The sequence below is a fragment of the Sphaerodactylus townsendi genome, linkage group LG04 (assembly GCF_021028975.2).
Source record: "Sphaerodactylus townsendi isolate TG3544 linkage group LG04, MPM_Stown_v2.3, whole genome shotgun sequence".
Taxonomy (NCBI): Eukaryota; Metazoa; Chordata; class Lepidosauria; order Squamata; family Sphaerodactylidae; genus Sphaerodactylus; species Sphaerodactylus townsendi.
Window position 1 is genome coordinate 121,813,531 of NC_059428.1, and position 10,294 is coordinate 121,823,824.

The 10,294-nt window shown below is 40.3% G+C and overlaps 1 long non-coding RNA gene across 2 annotated transcripts; it reads left to right on the forward strand.

Annotated features, from left to right (window-relative positions):
* The first annotated feature begins 2,556 nt into the window (after window positions 1–2,556).
* On the forward strand, window positions 2,557–8,530 carry LOC125431877. 2 transcript variants are annotated; one of them, XR_007244353.1, is made up of 4 exons: window positions 2,557–2,656; window positions 4,412–4,510; window positions 5,417–5,937; window positions 8,314–8,530. It is a non-coding gene; the product is annotated as an uncharacterized LOC125431877 (long non-coding RNA). The 2 variants fall into 2 exon arrangements; XR_007244352.1 differs by having other exon boundaries at window positions 2,579–2,652.
* The last annotated feature ends 1,764 nt before the right edge of the window (window positions 8,531–10,294 follow it).

Consider the following 10,294-nt stretch of genomic DNA (forward strand, 5'->3'; position numbering starts at 1 on the left):
GTGCCCAAAACTGAACACAGTACTCTAAGGTGTTTTCCCCACAGACCAAATATCCTGGGATAGACCCAGGATCATATATCCCAGGGTGTTTTTATCCCGGTTTCTCCCCTTGCACGGCTGCCCATCAGCGCGTTCAGGCCGGGAGGAAGAACGCCAGTGAATTATGCATCAGCCCCCACATGAATGTTTACGTCGTTTGCGTATGTTTACGTAGTAGATTCTGTTTTTCCAGCATTCTGATTGGCTGCAGCTAAGGTGCAGGGAGAGCAGCCAGTGAGGCAAGAAAAATAAACCGGCCCATCTTCCACAGTGTTTGCATGCTTTTTCAAAAGAACCGGCAATTTCATAGTTTTTTGAAAGCCTTGGGATAAGGCAAATCTTTTTTTAAATAGTTTATTTAAATATATAAACAGAATATATCCCATACAAATAACATATAAAGAAAAGGGAAAAAAAGAAAAGATAAAGATAAAAAGAGTATACAATTATAGCTTGGAGTTTGTCCATTAGCAGTTAAATTAATACAGGGAATAGAATAGATTTAGACCCTTAACCCTAGATAAGATTTGAAGATAGAATCCCTTACCCACCCAATGAGGTGGGATAAGGCAAATCTTGGGGGGCAGGCCTCATTTAGGCACAGAAGCCTTGCGGAATTCATGGCCAAAACAGAATGGTTCACTTCCCTTGATTACTTTAAAATTCTGGTCTCATCTTTGCTTCAACAGTGAGGTCGCAAGCCTCACCTATTTAGCCCTCTCTGAACTGCAATCCTCCGAATGGGGGAAATTTATAGAAGCCAAAATAACTCATTTAGGTCTCTCCTTAGAAACCTTTTTTGTGCAATCTGCAAATGAAATTTGACTAACTCTAAAAAGAAGGCTACTGGGCCAGGAATGCCAGTTGCTGTTGAGTGCAGCCAGGACATCTTGCTCTCCCTTGCACTTTGGAATCTATCCTGAAAATAGCCTCACAGCTAAACATCTATCCCAACTGTCAGAGCCCAGGCAGAGATGGATCATCACTTGAGCTAGATGTAACGCATCCCCCTCTGCCGTTCTTAAGGTCCAACAGTTGAATATTCCGCTTCAAGATAGAACATGTGCAGATTGTCAGGATACTGTTGAGAGTCTTTCTGTCCCCTGTTGGAATTTCACCATCTTCTCCATCCTTTGTACATGACCTAATACTGGGTAAAGAGGCTGACCTGGCATGTACCAAAGAAATCTGGGTGGGTGAAGTGGCTGTGGTGGTTCTCTCCCAGCTCTGTTCCCTGGCTCCCAGTGTAGCATCAACCTAGGTTAGGTTGGTGGGTAGGGGAAGTAGACCTGGTCTATCAGGTTTCTGTGGCACTCTGAGGCACACCTGGTTCTTTGTTAGAGTTCCCATTTTAAAGATAGGTGTCTGATATGTCAGACTTGAAGTAGAATAGGGATTCTGTTGGTTTACCATCCCAGTGATCCCCTTACTTGAACTGATGGCACCAGTCTTGGTCCCCTTCCACACACACAGAATAATGTGTTTTCAAACCACTTTCACAACTGTTTGCAAGTGGATTTTGCTATTCCGCACAGCTTCAAAGAGCATTGAAAGCAATTTGAAAGTGCATTATTCTGCATGTGCAGAAGGAGCTTTGGATTTGGAGTTGATGATCCTGAAACATATAGACCTTGAGGATTTCAATGTTCATGTTGGGATGCCCTGATAGGAGTGGCTCAAGGCTTCATTGTTGTCATGACCACTGATGGTGTTGAAACAACTACAGTAACAGTATATAAGGAAGTAAGAGCAAAAGATAAACAATTTAGAAATGTTCTTCCTATGTGTAAACAACTAACAGTACATTATGTCCTCCCTTTAGCTTTCATTTACTCTTCAAAACAAAACTTATTCTGGTTGGTTTCACTTTTCCTATCAACTGGGATGGGGGAAGAATTTGCTTACAAACTCCTTCATAGAAAAAGTTGTGGGGTTTTTATTGTTTTTGTTTTTAGTGGCCAACCAGATTGATAGAAATAATAATTCTCCCGCTCTTTCAAAGCTCAAAGTAGAAGGAAAAATAGAACTTCCTGATTTAGCAGGGGATGAGTGTTCTGCAAATTGAAACCCTAACCCACAACAGTCAAATCAAGCATTAAAAAACAAACAAATGTGAAAGCAAAATGCTGCAGCAATGAAAACAAAAACAAAGCAACCTATGCTAAGCATTAGTACACCCTTCTAAATGCATAGATTTGGAAGTGCGTTACTCTGGTTGGCATTATTTTATGAGAGCTCTTCACTTTACAGTTATCAGCTGTTTCATTAGTCAGCTGTTCCAGGCATTAAAGTCCAAATATGACTCATGATAGGGCTGAGGCATTCAGTTAGAACACACTGTCGTGTCAACCCATCTATTGATACATGAATACTGCACAAGAACAGAACAAATAGAAACTCCCCTTCTTTTTGTTTCTTACTTTTCCTGAACCACAATTCAACACTACCTGTTTTTCTAGAGGTGTGGCTACTATATGGGGTTTTTAAAAACGTATATAAATCTTCCTCTGACAAAGTTGATACTTCAGGACTGCATGCACCCCAACAACCGTCAGGTAGTCTAAGATTTTCTGATAGTATCCTTCTTTGGGTGCTGACCGAGGTTCACGACTGGTAGGTAAATTCTTTTCCAGATCATTCGGGGGGGGGGGGGGGCTTTTGGGGGGACTCAATACATTTGATTTTTTTTTTGGTTTCTTGATTTATTCTTAGTATTAGGACTTAGTATTAGGACCAAAGTTCCAAGGTTTTAGCATAGACTTAGACAGGCTGTAGGATAATTTTTAGCTGCTGCTAAATCATTTTACATGATTTGCTTTATTAATATTGCTACTTTGTTCATATTACTCTAGTTTTCATTAATGTTTATTTTTTATGTAACTGTTTTATTTTTTTTCTTAGATGTCCTGCATGCTTTTTAAATAGAAAGGCAAGACATGCATCTTATTAAAACATGAAAATATAAACAATCTCATAGAGTTCAAGATATTCCATCCATAAAGTGGACTAATAACGAAACCCTCTACAGAAGCATGCTGGTCCAGTCAAGGTGCAAACAGTGGAACTGTTTTGATGAGTTCAGACCTTGCATGTCTGTAGAATCATTTTTTTTTAAATATAACATTGCAAAAAAAAATTGCAGCAGATCAACTCATGAGTTCTGGCACATTGACACATTATCTAACACTGCATTATAAATAAGTCCCAGTTTTGATAATGTCAGACACAATTGACATCATTTTTAGAAAAGTTTTCTCTCACTGATGATGATATCAGGAAGGCTCTTAGAAAATCTATTTCCACCCTTCCATTGAAACTTCCAGCCCCCAAACTCTATTCCCTTTATACCAATAATTATCCAAATTGACTAGGAGGTCCAAAAAATTCTTATACATTATTCCAATGAACCCTTTTGATAATCTTTCTGGAGTTGCTGCAAGTTGACCACAATTTGATGGTATATGGTCATTGTATAGAGTATAATTATATACATTATATAGAGTGGTATGGCTCACTGGTAAAACTGGGGTTGCACTGATATTGGTTGAGGTTAAGGGTCTAAGGCCTTATTAAAAGAAGAGTTAAAAACCAGCTATCATAGGGAAATTCAAATTTTTCTTGGAAGAAATAGTAGTGAGGTATATATCTAGATGTGGCATAGGAAGGGGTTAACTCGAGCTGTCAGGCTGACATGTGGAGAACATGTTCAGACATGTTGAGAATATGCTTAGATATGTTGAGATACACATATGCACTTGCACCAAAACCTGGATTCCAAATTCCAGGCTCAGAATTCAGAATGAGGACCCTTTGGATTCGGAATCCAACTGCTCCCAACAGCACTGGACACAGCACAGCTGTGGGAGAAAGCACAATTTTAGAGTAACAGTTTGAAGAAGGGAGGGGGAGCAGTCTTGTACTGCGGAGTAGAATGTGCTATTCTCTTACTCAGGGAAGCCAAGCAATGTTCTGTCAGTTTTCCTTTGCACCAATTCTCTCTACCATGCCTGCATTTCATACTGCTTGCAGATTGTCTCCCATGTACCCCCCCCAAAAAAAAAATTATCTGAGTCTGCTACAACAGAACACAGGAGGGGAAATCACACACACATATACACACAAAATATAATCTAAATATAATCTGAATCTATTTAACAAAATACCATCTGAATCTATTTAACAAAATCCTTATGCCTGATAAACCCTCAAAGAGGTCTAAACTTTTTTTTAAAATCCCAATTAATCAAGTTAAATTATTTTATTCTTAACACATACTATGAGGTAGAGGGGGTCAAATGTAAGGTAAGCTTCTTAGAAAGGGGCACGGAGAACTGTAAGCATGCAGAGCACTAATAAGTGTAAATGTTCACAGGACAGCTGGGGAATTGTATAAGCAGCTATCCTCCATCTTTTACTTGGAAAGGACCAGTGTGGAAGTGCCTTCTGGTATCTGTGCCTGCTTCAGGATTCCGTAAGTGCAGACAGACATCACTCACAGGCTGTGTCCTCACCACGTTCCTTCCCTTTATGGCAGAACCATGGCAGAACCACCTCTCCAAATACAATTCCAGGAGAGTACTCCACTCCATGGATAACAACTTGTTGGTGATTCCTGGCTTGAAAGTTATCTGGCTGTCTTTGACCATGGCCAGGGCATTTTGGGCTCTGCCTCCAGCCTGATAGAATGCTCTTGTCAAATGAGACCCGGGCCTTTGGGACTTGTTCCTGTAAAATGGAGTTATTCCACCAGGCTTATACTTGAGGACAGCAGTCGCATCTTCCATCATATTTGGGCCTCCATCCCTATTCCTTTTAATTTTCATCTCCCATTCTTTTCCAATTTGCCTGACTTAGAATCATTTGAAAGGACATTAGCATGAGAAATCAAAGCCACAGTTCAATTAAAGCAGAGGCTTCTTTTCTTACATGTGCACACTTGATAATGTCTCCCACAAAGCTTGTTTCCTCTTCTGCCAGCACTTCTATTAAAGGCTATCTTGTGCTCATGAAGCTCATTCATAAGGTCAACAGTCCTGCTAACTGCAGTAGGAAACTAAGTAGAAGTCCCTTACCCTTGAGCAGCACAGAGCCACCTGTGATAGCTCCCCCTGCAGGAAACCGCCTGATCTGCACAGCACCAATACAGTGTCTGCATGGCCATGTAGCTTACAGAGAATGTTGCATAGGATCCATTGTTTCCATGCATAAGCATACAGAAACCAAATAACTGCAACAACCTCTCTTTTACTTTATTTTATTTAAATTTCTACACCACCCTACTCCAGCCAAAAACCAGACTCAGGGTGGCTGACACATGGTCAGTAAAAAATACAATGTATATATAATTAACCTTTATTTTATTTCTTTTTCTTCACAGTCTGTCCAAGATATCTGGTTTAATACAGTTAAAGAAAATGGCCAGGAGGATCCTTCAAAGTGAATTCGATAGACAATTTTGTAACGATACATGGCCACGTGAAACACTAGTATTTTTTAATGTGATAAATACAAATACAGATGAAAGCACATGGGGCTACAAATACAATAATACACAGGATGGGCATGCTGAACAATTAGTTTTAGAAGAAATCAGAAATCAGTACGGTGACATAGAAAATTGTAGAATAATATTATATAGTTCATTTTCTCCTTGCCATATGTGCAGTGAAGAAATAAAAAAATTCATGGACCTAAGAAATCCTGTAAGTATGGAAATAAAATATGCAAAGCTTTATTACAGTGACAGAGAAAACTGTATAAACAATTTGCGGGGAAATTGTGTTGCAATTGACGCGATGACAGAAGAGGATTACCAAGACTGCTGTCATTCTGGACTTGTCATTTGACAAGGCCTTCGATTATGAAAGTAGGAAGACTGCAAATAATTTGGATAAAGAGGTGAGAAAAGAACACATTTACAAACTGCCACCCAAATCTTATTACAAAAGTAATAAAATACAAAAGGAATGTAGTCAGAGATAATAATCTTAGACTAATGAATTTCCCAATAGGAATATGCTCTGCAGAAACTTATACAACCACTGTTCTCACTGCCACTCCAAAGACTAACATCTTGCTTCATAAAATTGTTGTGAAGATAAAATAGAGGACAGAACAATGCCAACTGCTTTGGGTCCTCCTTGGGGAGAAAGATGGGGCATATATAAAATAAATGATAAAAGAATCTGCTTGTCTGTACATTTGTGGCAGGCATAACAGAAGCAAAAACTAGGGGGGCTCAGAATTGACCACCAACTTTAGGGTGATCATAGTAGTTGCGTTGCCAAAATGAAGGGGATTGGAATATCCTGATCCACATAACCTCTGAAAATCGCCTTCCCCCAGCTGTTTGCAATTCCGATTTGTGGCCAGTGTGATTCATCAGAAAATTAAGTTGGGATTCTTATGACTGGACATCCTATACAAGATGATTATGGGAATGAAGCACCGTTGTTTTGCTAACCCTGCGGACCCACCTTGCTCTTTCTTGCGGTACTCTGGCTTCTCGTAGGAACATACCCTTGGTCTTGGCTTTCTTCCCTGGGGTTAGTTAACTGTGTATGCCAGACCCTCCCAGGGTCAGGGCACTCCAGGGGTGTGCCAATCAGTTCTTCTTCAACTACCCCAGGGTCCTGGTTGTGGCAGGCAGTACAGCTTCCTTATATGCTATGTTTGTTATATTACCAAGAGGAGGCAAAGTAAATAGTATTCTTCCGCCTCCTGATCTTCAGCCTCCTACAAAAAGCTGCCTGTGAACAAAGGTTTCACATATCAAGACAAACAGACAAATCCTTTTATTAGTTAGATTTAATTCTTTTATACTCCATCTTTCTCCCTAGTATTGACCCAGTGCGGCTTATACCGCTCTCCTGTGCTATATTTCCCCCCATTTTGTTCTCACAAAACAATTATCTGCAGCAGATCAGCATGAGAGGGTATGATTTCCCAAACGTCACCCAACAAGAGACAATCTGGGCCTACCTTTATTTTCTGACCACTGGTGTGCCCACTCTCTCTGCTGGCCAACCCTGTACCCCACTGTGCTTGTGATATTTAATGGCGGCTTGAATACTGAACAAGTTTGAATACTGAGCATTGAATACTGAGCAAGATTATCTGGGCCCAGCTTTATTTTCTGACCAACGGTGTCCCACTCATTCTTCTCGCCAGCCCCGTAGCTTCCAGCTCTTATGACATTTAATGGTAGTTTGAATACTGAAACAGTTATTCTGCTTCCTGGCAAAAGAGCACGCATCCTTTTTCTGGTGAACTGTAGGCATAATTAGATTTGTAACAAATGCCTTTCTCCCCAGGAGAGATCCAAAGTGGTTTCAATTATTTTCTTCTCCTCCACTTTATCCTCACCAGAACAATCCGGTGAAGTCGGATACCATGAGTGTACATGATACTGGCCCGAGGCCATTAAACAAGATTCTGTGGCAGGGGTGACATTTGAACCCACGTCTCCTAGATCCTAATCAAATACTCTAACCACTACACTGTATTGGTTGTGATCTGCCTTAAAGACCCTTTGTCTTGGAAGGGATGGGATAATTTCCAGCCTCCCTGTCCATTCCAAAATGCCATAGAGACATCACAGATCTAATCTGAACCAGAATGTTTCAATTCTCCTTATTTTTGGCTCTGCAACTTCTATCATCATTTTATAGTCGGTGGCCAATTTTCAAACATAGATAGTTGGGTTTTTTTAAAAAAAATGGGTGATGCCTGCCACATATGGAGAATCTTAGCTTCCACTGCAAATAGCTTGGGGGGTGAGGGGGAGAGATCTAGATATAACCATGCTTAGGACATTGCAACTCCCTGCATTTTTGTCACCATCCTAAGATTGTATGTTATTATGTCAGCTGGATAAGGAGCTCAGCTGGATAAGGAGCTCTAAGAAGCTTTTAATGGTTTTATACCACGGTGCCAAATATGAATGGATAACTAAAAGGATATCAATCAGGACATCCCTTTTATAGACCCGTTCTCGTAGGTCAGAGTTGCTCAGTAAAGAAAATCACATGTTGTCATGTATGAATCTTGATTTAACTTTCAATAGCAGATCATGTTTGTACAGTAAGATGGCAGGCTAATATTAAATACAGGTCCCTATTCAACAATATTAGGAGTGACTAACAGAGCCCTATATTTAGAAATCACCATGAATATAAAGTTTGTCACAACCGTTGATCATGTTTCTTGATGCAACCAAAGCAACATCTGTAATACTGTTTATTGCTGCCTTTCCAAACTTATATTTTTGTTCAGGTGGAAGAAGGACAAGACAACAATATATATACTCATGATCCAATGATTGAAAGAAGCAGACATTCACATCAGAACAACAAGAAATTTTTTTTCCAGGGGATTGATTTTTGGGATGTTCAATGACTATTTTTATTCTTAATGTTTTATTATATAGATATTGCAGACTTAAGCAGGCTTACAGGCAGTGGTGGGATTCAGCAGGTTCACAACACTTCGACAGAACTGGAATAATGCCCTTTCAATCCACTTTCAATGCACTTTGAAGCTGGATTTTACTGTGCGGAATAGCAAAATCCACTTGCAAACAGTTGTGAAAGTGGATTGAAAGGGCATTATTCTGCATGTGCAGAAGGGGCATCTGTGTGGAACTCACTGAGACTATATGTTGTGATGGCCACTAGCTCCAATGATTTGAGGGAGCTCTCAGTCCAGGCATGCTGTGAGTCCATGTAGAGCGGGGGTAACCTCAAAAGAGCAGGATGTCAAAGATGAATGCACTCCGTCACGCTGCCTCTGAAATTTTGGATGCCCCGTACTATGCAAGGAAGTTCAAGGCAAATGACATCGTAGTCCTTTTAAAGGCAGCTGCATCGGGGCCGGCGTAATTTCCTGAGGAATGCTGTGCGGGAGATGGAGGCCGTCTTGGCCAATGAACCAGGATTGCTGGGGCCAAAGGCAAGTAGATACAGGCAAGAAGGAAACCCTGCATCTGTACAACAAGTGCCTGCAAAAACACTACTGCACATAATGTACATCAGTTGTGTGGATGCAGAAGTGTCCTCCGTGTGACCAGATTTGTTGTGCCAGGGTTCATGGGTTACCCCTTGTCATCCAGCAGATACGCCTCTGGCTCCATGTGCACCATGAGCCTTATAGAGGGAGGAGGAGACATTGTAACAGAACAGTTGTTCTCCTGGTTGTATGCAAAGAAGGAGAAATCATGAATGAATGTCGAAAACAAGAGTTCTCTGCGGCTGAAGTCTCACAACACTTCGACAGAACTGGTTGTTAAAATGGTGCTGGTAAATCACCCGTTGTTAATTTATTTGAATCTCACCATCGGAACCGGTTGTTAAATTATTTGAATCCCAGCACTACTTACAGGGTTTCCTTGAAGGGACGCTGATTTCTTTTACCCGCTTTGTTCTAAAAGGGCAATTGCAAGAATTTGTGTTTAGTGTTCTCATTTTGGCTTGTCATAGGTTTTTCTCAGAGGCGCTGTACTTTTAGCAGATACATGTCAGGCAGTGGTTGCTTCTCCTCGAAGCAGCTGTGAGAAAATCTTTATCTGATGAATTTCTGAGTGTCATGCTATAATTATAGCCCAAAACAGATGAAATTCATGGCTAAAAAAGATTGATGGTAAATCAAACATTCTCATATTTTGACACTTATTTTATACATTGGTTTTGTACAAAATGAATTTATAACTAGGATCCTGTTTATGATGACAATGAATGGCTTATTCAACCTTATGTTGTTAGCTGGGGGGTTTCCTCTCAGTTTCCTCTCTTGTAAGCTTCACTTATGTGTGTGTGTGCTGTTCCACATATGGTTTGCTCCCTCTAGTGGTCAATTCTACATATACACAGTATTATGTCCACCATAAGAACCTGTAGTTTAAATCTGTGGGGAGATATGCTGGACATCAACCTGTGTGAATCAGCCACTAGAGGGAACAAACCAATTGAAAAAAAATCTTGGAAAAACAGGAATTTACAAGAAAGGGAAATGACAATGCAAAAAAAAAAAGACCCTTGTCTGGTGACATTTGGAATATTCAAAGGCTTGGGTTTATACTCTGCTCTCAGAGACCTTTCTCTCGCAGCACTCTGGCCATTTACATACTTTTGGTCTCCTTCACATTGAACATACTTTCTTTTTGGGTTTGATTCTCTTACACAACTCTTAGGCTTGTACTTTGATAAATTTCTCTTTGCGTGTTTTCGCTGATGTAAACACTTTAAGGCAGAGGTGGGAT